Here is a 12,152-nt window from a genome sequence, read left to right on the forward strand (position 1 = left end):
TGCCTCCTTTTGCACTTTTTCTTCCTAGGTACTTCTTGGTGTGTTCTGGAGAAGTATCAGAAGATATCAATATACCCTGCTAGGTATCCTGCTGACTTTGGGCTGGATGTACCTGTGCTGTTGAAAGTTGAGGCTCAAGATGCAAACACATCTGGGTCTGGGAAGTAGAAGCCAAGGAGGGTAGCTGTGTCCTTTCTCTTGTAGCAGAGAAAAGTTTCTCCACTACCTCCAAAGCAGAATGCCTCAGACAGAATGAGACCAATGGCTCTGAGAAGACATGTTTCCAGACCATCGTCTCCTTTCAATCTAAAGGCAAATCACTTAAGGCAGGGGTCAGAACTGACCTGTCCAGAACCGAGGCTGCAAGAGGCAGCAATGGCTCCAACAACCTTGGACTCGACTCCAACACCCCGGATCTGACACACACTGATGCTACAGCTCTGAGTCATCTGACATGCTCAGAGATAGTCCACTAAGAGACGGTACCCGTGTAGAAGATACATTGATGTTTGGATCCAATATGGATGGATCCAGGATCTCAAAATCAGCTGTTTCAAAACCAATGGATGAGTCAGAAAAGGAGACAGTACAGGCAGAGTGGCACTCATGAAGGTCTCCTGAGCTGATGAGGTTGGAGCTGGGAGAACCCCAATTTGAATCTGCATCAAGAGGAATTTACTCATCATCCTGTCCACATCTGCTTCAGTCAGACTTTTGGAGGAAAGAGAAGTAGATGTTACTGATTAAGCCCTAGAATGTATGATGCTTGGGAGACTTGTCCAAAAAAGGAGATGGAGACAACAGGACACCAGATGCAAACATTGAGGAGATCTGATTTATGGTGGCCTATCCTTATGTTTCTTTGGATCTGAGAGGGTCGGATCCAAAGATTTTGCCTTTGGATCCAAAGTAGTCGGACTGGAATATTTAGTCTTTGGATCTGAACAGGTCAGACTTAAAGGTTTTGAAATCTAAATAGGTGGTTTCTGAACCCAGATTTGAGGAACTTCTAGGGTCTGGGGAATGTTTTTTAGCCTCTTTTTTATCATGTTTTTAAGGATTTGAGCCCCAGATATTGTATCAGATGATTTTGATGGAAGTAACCCTCTCAAAATTAGCTTATATTTTCTATCATTTAGGTCCCTAGGGTTGAAAACTGCATATGCCACAGGCAGAATCTAAGTTGGCCAGGCCTAAACAATATACACACATAGCATGTGCATCAGAGTGAGGTATTTTATGGCCACAGGCCATGCATTTCCTTAAAACTGAAGGGTTTTTCAACCATATTTTACCTAGAAGAAAGAAGAAAAATATTTTTTTTAATATGGATAGATAAAAAAAAAGAGAAATTATTACCAACAATGGTAATAAAAGAATATACCAAAAAGATAAAACAATGAAAGACAGGGAAAATTACCAACTATGGTACTGTAGAAATATACCAAAATAGTGTAAAAAAACAATGGAGAATATGTAGATATTTTTTTCTAAGAAAAAGGTAAATAGATAAGGCAAAGAAAATTCTATTTTACTCTCAAAACCTACTACTGCTCAAGCGCTGAAAGTGACCATGTCCATACGCAAAGGCGGCAGACGAGATGTGAGTTATGGTAGGGGACTAGTGCATTATGGATAAGGGAGGAGCTCGAAAACTTCAGTGTTCCACAAGTTGGAAAAATATTCTGAGTCCTATCTGAAGGCTGGATCCGAATGCATTTGTTATGGAATGAATGAAAATGACAACATGAGATCTATGTGTTATATAACGCAAAATTTTAAGTAGAAAAGAGTAATTTTGATGAAAGTATAAAGAGTAGATGACAGGATAAAGTGGAGAGAGTAACAGATAGAAGAGGGGGTAAGTGAAGAAATAAAAGATTATGAAAAAGGAAGCAATTTCAAAAGAAAAGCTATGTTTGCATAAATAATATGATAAACTGGAGAAAGAAGAAGCTGCAGTGATACAATTTAACACTGAGATTGTTTTGCTAGATGATTATTTGAGGAAAATAATTCAAAGAGCATTAATGAATGTGAAAAGGTTACATAGCTTAATAATGTAACTATCTAAAATTTCCAAAGTAGAAACATTTTGTTCAGGTGTGATTTCATTTTTTTTTCATAAACGAAGGAAAGTGAGGAATTGATGTGATTTCATCTGAAACATTTTTCATAATATAGACATGAACATGTAAATGGCATTTTCACAAATGTAAAAACTGAGGTCTATGATGTTTGATTCTACCTTTATTTCTCAGATAGTAAACAGGTATCTTTATACTAGGCTTATTTACCAGTAATGTGGGTTAGCTTTCAGTAAGCAGTTTGACAGTGTTAAGGAAAAACATAGCCCTAGTGCTAAAAGATAGCCATTTTGCATTTGGGATAGCAATTTTGCATCCCGCAAAGATTTTCAGTCATGTTTCTGTGATTTCTCAAGTAAATCATGAGAGATTTTTATTCTATTGGTGATGGTATAGTGGTGCAGCAGTAGCATTGTCACCTCACAGCAAGAGGTTCTCCAGTTTGATTCTTGGCTGAGGTGCTTTCTGTGTGGAGTCTACATGTCCTCCCTGCATTTGTGTTGGTTTCCTTTGGGTGCTCCAGTTTCCTCCCACGTTACAAAGACATGCGTCTGGAGAATTTCTCCCCAGGCCACCACTGAAAATTGGCTTTGTTCCAAGTCTGACTTTCCCTGTTAGCAAATGATAAATGAATAAATAAAATACTGACTTTAATAGGGAGATACTATTTGCTGAGAAAGGAACAATAATAAGCATGTTTGATGCTGTAATTTATAGAATTCATGTGCCTTATTTGCATGTGATTCCTCATTTTTGTCAGTAGGTGGTCATTTGCATATACTGCATACTACACTATTTTTTTCCTTTACAGTATGCACATGCTGTTTCTTTCAGTTCTCCACATCCTATGCCCTGCCACTATCTGGGTTAATTTGCAGTATACATTGCACTAAACATCTATAAATCCTGGCCAGTGTTTGGGTCAACAAAATCTGTAAGCACTTTTGTTTATTGGTGAATAGTAGTAGAATACCTATAGGGTCACCAAATGTTAAAGTCCAAGACTCTGAAAGCCCTTCGGAAATACCAAGAAGCATAAAAGGGGACTTCTGAGGGCTAATTGATATTTTGTTCCTGGTGAACCACTTCCAAAACTGTGGAAAAGTCTTTTTGTAAAAGCTGTCCCACAGTGTGGGTGAAAATGTGAGATCTGGTAAAAAATATACAATCTGCATACTGAATGCAAATTATTTGAGAAGGCCCTGTGCTAAGTTGATTACATGCACTGAGAAATATAGGGAAATGAGTAAATATTCCTGAGGCATTTCTTTGATTAAGTTTCCATTTTAGAATAGGAGTTATGCAAGAGTATTGTAAAACTTCATTTAGAGATATTTTTGCCACTTAAGTACTTCTGTAGAAAAGCTATATTTACTAAGTTTATTAAGTAACAGCATGGGATCAATTGTTTCAAAGGCCCTCTTTAGGTCTAAGAAAATAGCACCTTTCAGTTGTCTGTTTTCCATATCTGTGAAAGTATGAATAGTAAGTAAAAAGATTGCTGTTAAAGTATTGTATTTTGGCCAGAACCCATGTTGCTTGCCAGATAAAAGACCATGTGTTTCTACATATTATAGTGTTTGTTCATTCACTAACCTTTCCAGTGTTTTCACTAAAGGACAAACATTTACAATAGGAATATAATAAACAGTTAAGCAAAGGAGGGTATTTTTGGAAGAGGCACTACTAAAGCATGTTTGAAGTTGGGAATTACAGATGTGACAAAGGGTTTTTCAGGGAACAGACCTACCTAGATTGAATACTTTTGTGTGAAGAGCATGGAACTGTGGTGTGCATTTGCACGCTGTTTTTGGAGGTGTTCTTTGATGGTCATTTTTATAACAGATTTAAAATAGAATGAGGTGCTGTTGCATCTTACACAATGGGGTAGAAGGGATAGTTTGTTGGAAACTATTAAAACAGGAGTTAGTGGGTAGTGAAGGTGATGAAATAGTGTTGGGTCTATATTATAAGAATGAATGCTTAAAATGTAGAACACATCTTTGTCAACACGTTTTAAGCGAATGCTCTTATAAGCGAAATCTGATAAAGTTGAAACCGACATACTCAAAATATTTTAGTTGTCCAACAGCTATGCCCCACTGTTGCATTAAACATGAACTGAAAACACAGTAAACTTCACTTGTAACAAACACCCTAAATATACACTACAATCCTTCCTGTTTGTAAAGTAAATGAAGTAACCATACCAATTGCCAACAGTAAATCTCCAAAATTACACTTTTCCAAAATGGCACTTTCGCGAAACACAAACCAGTTAACATACATACACTAATTTTTCTCTAATTTTTTCAGGGGGGCTCCACCCCCTGCACCCCCCACACCCCCTGCTACTTATATATACCAACTCCAAGACTGGTCTAAAATTAAGGTAAACATGCATAATTCATAATGTACACATCTTTACATCACTGCTGCATTTGCGTGTGTTGGTCAACTATGACATTTCAAACTTCACGTTTTAGATCTTTAGAGCTTTCGCTTATAAGAGCGTTTGCTTAAAATGTGTTGACAAACTGGTGCTTGACATCTTAAGCGTTCATCCTTATGATATAGACCCAATAGTGTCACCTCATGTCATTATGCCTTCTGTTGTGTATTATTCTATAACTCCTTTTGGGAAAACATTTTGCATTAGCAGCTTTAATGGTGCTCAAGAATTTCTGATCATTGACTAGATTTATAGTTTGTAAATTAGTGTAATACAGAACTTTAGCAGCATTGGTTTTCATTCTCACATTTCAGTTTGCTAGAAATCTGCAATGTGGTAGTATTGTTATAGCCAGTTTTCTATTCAGGCCACTTGTCTAATGAACTTGCGAAGTTCACCGTTCAACTATGGTAGTTTATTATGCTGGACTCTTCCTTTTGTTAAAGGCTATAGTTTATCTTTGATCTAAGTTTAGAAGCTTTGAAATTACTGAGATGAGTGATCTAAGTAATCAAGTAATACTTACGTAGTACTTAGATGCAGAGAATGTACGTTAGCTGGCAGTACAGGCAATCAAATGACTCAAACAAATAATTTGAATTGTAATACTCTGAGGTACAGATCTGTTTGTGGAAAGGGTGAATAAAGGAAGGAGAGTAGCTAGTACAGCATAAATGTAGTGATGGGGGTGGCTGCAGAATGAGGTGAAAGGAGAAAACAGCAAAGTGTACACACCTTTCAAGCTATAAGTAGCATAAAATCTGCACAAAGCCAAAATTAATGGGGGTACAAAGGCCCAAAAAAGGGACAAGTTTTAAATGTCACTCTTATAAACTTAGAAAGTTGATATATTAAAAGGTTTTGCATTAGCATGCATTTTCTGATTGATATGAAGTATGAAACTCAAATATATGGTATCATATAGTAACATAAATCCTCAATGATTTGCAATAAAAACAGACTAAAAATGGGGCAAAAATCTGGACACTTGAGAGGTATGAAAATGTGCCACATCTTCAACATCAGTAGGTGGAAATCAGAATGCACATGCACAACACTAATGGAATACTGTACACCACTGATAAGTTAACAACCAATAAACACATACAGTTAAAAAGTGAACACTGAAATATTAAATGTGCTGCAATTTACAAAAGACCCGTATCTGTTGAAAGGACAGCCAAGCAGCATAAACTTTGGAGAGTGAAACTAATACTTGAGCAGAAGAAAAACTGCTGTGGGCAAGCAGATGGTACCGTAATTTAAAGAAAAAAAACTAAGTTGAAAGTGCACCAAACTGGTACCAAGCACAAGATAAAACAGCAACTTAGTAGAAAATATGAAATATGCCTAGGAAGAAAAATATCATTACTGCTAAGGTGGCAGGTAGCAGTCTGTTCATGAAAGTGATGGGCACTCCAGCACTGACCATGGCAACCCTGACCATCAATGGTGTGATTTAGAGCTGAGTCTACTAAAGGAAATAAAGAAGAAAAAAGATAAAAAAAGAGATATGGAGGTCACTGAACTACAAATAAGGAAAATGAACAGCAATACAACAAAACAGTAGCAAGCAATACAGTCAAGACACACTTCAGAATGGGCAGCCCTGGTGGCACAAAAGGATAAAGCCCTAACAATGGCACGGCCAACCTGGTTCGATTAATAGCTTAGGTGACTGATGGAGTGGCAGGGAGTGATGGGTATGCCTATCCTGGGGGAAGGGCACTTGCTAACAATGGTCCCTAAAGGAAGGCATGGTCCAAAGAGGGGAGTTACATTTGAATGCAACCATTAAGCATGGTAGGCAGGAAAAGGGAGATGGGGCGGTATGGCATTAAAAAAAAAAACAAAAACCACCAGATGGAAGCAAAGACAGCTGAGCCCTTTGGATGCCACTAAGATGCACAACTGGCCTCAGCAACACTGAAGCAAGCCCTGGAGGATGGCAGAAGGGTGCTGGTAAAGTCAGCATGGATGTGGGGCACTGGGAGACCAGGCCAGAATAAATGAAGTCTAAGGGGACCAAAAAGAAAAAGGTCAGAAATAACCATCCTATGTGCAGTGTTTTCAATCACAGAGTCATTAGCAAGCATTAGCAAAACACAAACCAGGAAATTCATTAAAGTTCCTAGCATGAGCTGTATGACTTATACTAGAAAGGCCATTCCAAAATGATGTGCCCATTTGCAATTCAGTAGCATGCTAGCCTCAATGGGGTAAAACCTCTCTGTCTGACAATTTACATGTTTCCTAAATCACAGTTACTACAGTGACATGCAGATCATGGCTAATCTGCATGGCACAGTAAAGAAACCTGCTGCTCATGCAGACAGTGGCATCCCATCTCCAGTGACACTCTCTCTCTTTCTCTCTCTCACTCACACTCAGACACACACACTCAGACACACACACACACACACACACACACACACACACACACACACACACACACACACACACACACACACACACACACACCACAGTCCCTGTACTTATCTCTATCCTCTCGTGGTTTCCCCAACTCACCTATGCATTAGAATGACAGGAGAATTTGCGGAACTATGACAGACCTGGTGCAGGCAACAATAATCGGAAACGAGAACACTTTCAGAACAATAAGGAGGGACATTTTTACAACAGTAAGAAAAGAAGACATTGACTATTCAAATATTTGTAATGTGGTTAAATCAACTAATGTTACTGAATGTGAGAAGCTGGTTGAGAATTTGTCTGGTAGTTCTTTGTCTTTGGCTGAATTGTCAGTGTTACAATGTGGGTTAAAGTTTATTCCTACTTCCCTGTCATGCTCCCATGTCTGCAAAATAGAATTGTTTAATTTTTAGAAAGCTATATCTATTAGAATATTTTGGGAATAGTAAAAATGCTTCTGAGGACATTTCATTCCTTCAGTCAGATGGGGATGATGAGGAATTGAATCTATATTTTTCATGTAACTCAACATTGGATTCACAGGATGATGTTAATGCTTACTGCCTTTTAGATACTTCTAAGGTACCATATAGAAGTAACTTTATACCCCCTTTTTCTAATGCTATTATCTAACAGTTTTCTTCTATGATTAACTATGCTTTTGAAGTTAGCCTGAATGCCTTTTATAAAGAAAAGGCTAAGATTTGTTATAGTCTAATTAAGGCAGAATGGGATGCATTACAGTCTTTGAGTTCAAGGAGGGACATTGTTATTAAACCCTCTGATAAAGGTCATAAAATTGTTGTCTTGTATTATATACAATATTTTAATATGTGCATGGACCTTCTTCTGATAGTAATGTTTATCGTGGCAAGTGAACAGGAATATTGTGAAGCTATTGAAAGTTTTAAAGAATTGCTATATAAAGGCTATAGACTTGGCTATTTCTCTAAACAAGATGTGGAAGTTGAATTTAAAGTAGAAGGCAGTTGTCTAGTGAAATTCTGTCTACCAAAAATTAACAAACATATTTTTCCCCCTCCTGGGAGACCCATTGTGGCAGCTGATAATTATTTTTTGCATAATGTGGGTCTATTACTTCATACATATTTGCTACAGTATCTTACTAGCCTGGATTCATAGAAGAAGAAGGCTTTTTTTAGATAGTCACTGATGTGAAGAGCCTCTACACTAGTATTACACATAAGGTGGGGCTAGAAGCCCTTAAGTTGTTTTTGGGCACTAGCCCGGTTAGCACCTTTGCTATAGAGTTGTTATACTTTAGTTTAACTCATAATTTCTTTGAGTATAATTACTGTATTTATCAACACATGCAAGGTACAGCCATGGGTGCATCCTTTGCACCCATGTATGCCAACCTGGTTATGGGTCTGTTGAAATTGAGGTTCTTTATAAATTAGAATTTTTTAGAAAGTATGTCGTTCTTTATAATAGATTTATAGATTACTTGAATTTTTTATGCAGGGGTGGGGAAACCATGGTTGAATATTTTGGGGCTTCTCTCCAGAGGAACTGTTTTGGCCTTCAATTTGATGATGTACAAAAGGGTGCGTCTGTTGTCTTTTTGGATCTGGAGTTAAGCATTAATGGTAATACTATTAATATGAAGATACATAGAAAATTCAATTATGGCATTCATGTTTTGAATAGTAGGAGTTGCCACCCTCCACATACCCTTAATACTTGCCTTATAATGAATTACTTAGAGTAAGTAGGCTATGTAATAATATTCAGGTTGTTAAGGATGAGATTATACTGTTGTGCATAGCCTTTAAACGAGAGGTTATAGTAATGAGTTAATTATTAACTCTTTAAATAAATTGTTATGGTTGGACAAGGATACCAACAGTGCTGTTGATACCTCAGATAATGGAGTCTATTAAAAATTATTTTGCAGTGAAAAATAGTTGTGATAATTAGACAATATATTTTGTCACTTCTTATAATATTCATAGTAGTGAGTTAGTCAAAATTATTAAATACTACTGGCCCATTCTTCATTGAGGTAGGAATGGGGTTAAAGATCTACCCAAGTATTTTTCTATCTCCTATAACAGAGGTAGAAATATTAAAGATATGGTTGTTCATAATTTGTTCTCTTTTCCATCTGAAACTTTAACCGGTTCTTTGCATAGTTTTGGTACATTTCCCTGTGGTAAATGTTCAATCTGCACTTATGTGGTAAACGAATTTTGAAAGGATAAATGGTATTATTTTTAAGCCCAGAACTATTTTTTCCTGTGTTACTAAGGGAGTCATTTATTGTCTCTCATGCTCCTGTGGTTTCTTCTATACAGGAGAAACCAAAATAATGTTTAAAACTAGAATACAAGAGCATATAAGAGATATAAAAAACAAAAATATGGATAGCCCTTTGGCTTCACATTTTCATACAGGTCATCTAGGGTCATACATTGATTTAAACGCTTGTATTTTAGAACAAGTAGTTGCCAAGGATGTTGTTTTACTTAAAAATAAATTGTTCTACAAAGAATCAGTTTTTATACTGAAGTTTGGTACCTTGGAGCCTCAGGGCTTGAACAAGGACATTGAGTGGGAGGCTCTTTTACATTAAAATGTGAATTATTTTATTGTTTTAATTGTTTAATTGTTTTATGGTTTGATAGATTAATTATGTGATATCTTGTTATTTAACTGACGTATTCTGTGCCATTTGATGTTAACTCTGTGAAAGGCTTGTGCGTCAAGGCGCTAGAGTTTTATTAACTATATTTTTTTTACTTTAGCTTCTGCAGTTGGTGTTATTCACTGACCTACATTGTTTTTTTTTCTGCATATGCATTAGGCCTTGGTGGTCTAGTGTATCCCCATCCCCATTTTGATGTCAGTGCTGTTGCAGCACTTTAAAGAGTCATTCTTGATGGTCTAGTAGTTCTTATTAGCATTCAGCATGGCCACAGGGCCAATCTTTCATTATGCTGCACCATCTTCTCATTGGAAAACTACACAGTATGCTATAAGAGTGCTATCTGAATTAGAGGATGTTACAGCGATGTGCACATGTCACAGCATCTTCATGAATTCAGCTTCAAATCTGTGAAATATTATGTAGCATACAGGCATGAGAAAACAGTGAAAGAAAAAAAAAACTAGAATGCTCCTTGAGGCTTGCACAACTACTGCTATATTAGGATCAATATGACTACAATGCACAATTGTCAAACATTTCAGAGCAACAAATAAGTATAATTATGCAACATGTCATTGCTTCTTACACGAACATTATGATTTTTTCATAAAGACAAGCTTATGGCAAGTCAAATTACCCAGTAATGAAGGTGCCTTGTTTCCAACAGTCTGAAAACATTTTTTATTGTTTTATTCTTATATTCTCAAGTACGCAATTTTTGATTTTAGGGCCTTGCTGACCTAAATACATTAACAACTTGTACATGGAAGATTTAACTTGTCAGTCAGCTTAAACAATTTAAAACTGTGAATAGATATTATGCTGCACTATGTCCTAGTACCTAACTTAAACACAATACTATCCTTACTTATATTCACAGTTTTCATGGTTTATTTTGATCCAGGGCATTCTCACTTTCCAACTCCACACCCTAGAAGCTCTTTTCACTCTAGAGAATGCTGATGTGTGTGTGGTAACTGAGATTTACATCAAAAATAAATATACCAAAAGGCCTGTAAAACAGGACAATGCAGTTGAGCTTCTTTATATTCAAATCACCATAGGAAAAATCCAATACCACTTCCTTGCAAGCTATAAATCCCCCTCTATGACCCAGGAAACCCATACCATGTATTTAAACTTACTGGAAACACTCACCATTCAACCCAATACCATATTCATGGATGATTTTAATTGCTCCAAGTTTAACAGGGAATCATATACGACAACAAACATACAGTCACACAGATTCCTGGATATTGTAAACACAAACTCCCTGGACCAGATTGTCAATACACCAACAAGGGGTGCATACTGGATCTGGTCCTCACTAATATGGGGAAAGTGCTGCACACCCCCTAGTGTAATGTCTTCTCTGGTAAGGTCAGACCACAAAATGGTCTCCTTTGCAATAAAAATAAAACCTGGGACCCCAGCTAACCCTGGAATTTTCAGTAACTACTCTAAGGCTAACTTCCTACTATTAAGTGGTAACCTGGCAAAATTTCAAGCCCCCATAAACCCTGGGAACACTGCTGTCTACGCAGAACTGTTCACAGAAACCCTATACAAGCATGTTAATAGCTGCATAGAGGTAGTTGTACACACCAGGAAGAAGTACAGAACTAACTCAAAAAACAAGCCACCCTAGTGGAATCACAGCATCAATAGGCTCTAAAACTGAAAGAAGAAAATCATGGCAAAAATAAGGAGGTGCAGCACCCAACAAGATAAAAGCACTCTCATCAAACTAAGCAAACAACTCAGAGGACAAATAAAGTCTACCAAAGCCAAATGTGAGATAAATTTGGCCTCCCAGGCTAAGGACAGCCACAAGGCCTTCTTTACGTCTGTCTGCAACCTCAAAGGCAATATACAATTGTGTGCAAAGGTCATTGTAAATGAAGCCACCTATACTGAGCCAGAAGATATAACAAATTTACAGGGTGACAAATTCAGCTCCAACTTTATCCCTCTCTCTCCATCAATCTTCTCTCAGGAAATGCCATCAAATATAACTCCCCCTGCTAGGGAATAGGACCTTAATCCTTTGTCTAAGGCCGACAACACTGCATCAATGGGGCTAGGCAATATCCCAGGATGCCTTCTAAATAGCATGAAAGATGATCTATCAGGCCCTCTGGAATTGCTATTTAACTGTAGCCTCAAAGCAGGCTTCATGCCTCATTAATGAAGAACAGCAACAGCCATCACTCTGCACAAAGGTGAGCCATCTAGATCCTGGAAATTACAGATCCATAAGTCCAGCTAGTCTCATATGTAAAGCCTTGGAAAGAATTATCATAGAAATGATCAATAATGTCATAGGAAACCTCCAGACACCAATATGGTTTCTACAAGGGCAGGTCATGTCTACTCAACCTGGTGGAGTTCTTTGATAAGATCGCAAAAGCAATGGATGAGGGCAAAATGGTTCAGAGTCCACCTCTACAAAGAGGCAGGTCAGAAGCATTGCTCCTCAAGGATCAGTCCTAGGACCGCTTCTTTT

At 37.4% G+C, this 12,152-nt stretch overlaps 1 protein-coding gene across 1 annotated transcript in view; it reads right to left on the reverse strand.

Annotated features, from left to right (window-relative positions):
* Window positions 1-12,152, reverse strand: part of CFAP47 (cilia and flagella associated protein 47) — a 7,413,452-nt gene that overhangs the window by 3,615,895 nt on the left and 3,785,405 nt on the right. The gene's annotated exons all lie outside the window — the stretch shown is intronic.

Source organism: Protopterus annectens, chromosome 5.part0 (assembly GCF_019279795.1).
Source record: "Protopterus annectens isolate FY-2018-M chromosome 5.part0, PAN1.0, whole genome shotgun sequence".
In the NCBI taxonomy this organism is placed as follows: Eukaryota; Metazoa; Chordata; order Ceratodontiformes; family Protopteridae; genus Protopterus; species Protopterus annectens.